This window comes from Tigriopus californicus, chromosome 7, assembly GCF_007210705.1.
Source record: "Tigriopus californicus strain San Diego chromosome 7, Tcal_SD_v2.1, whole genome shotgun sequence".
Classification (NCBI taxonomy): domain Eukaryota; kingdom Metazoa; phylum Arthropoda; class Copepoda; order Harpacticoida; family Harpacticidae; genus Tigriopus; species Tigriopus californicus.
The window spans coordinates 12,275,017-12,275,358 of NC_081446.1; positions in this window are offsets into that span (position 1 = coordinate 12,275,017).

Sequence of the window (342 nt, forward strand, 5' to 3'; positions counted from 1 at the left end):
GTTACACCATGAGTGCGGAATAAAGACAAAACCGTTCCTGAGAATGTACAATCAGGGAGGCGGATCGAACCAGAGACCTGCCTAATGATAAGGAAATTGCGCTGACCACTCGACGTGGACAGCTTGAGTTATGGACTTGGGATGAAAATGAAATTAAAGTGTGTTCATTGAATAATTATTATTTTTCTTAGTTCGGAGAGGACTCTAGCGCTTCTTGGGGCGAAGAGCAAAAGATTAAAGCAAAACACGACCAAAATATCTGGACAAAACTGAAATTTGACAATGTTGGGTCCGAAATGTGGCTTATAGAATTTGGTGAGGGGATCAAAGTTATGAACTGAT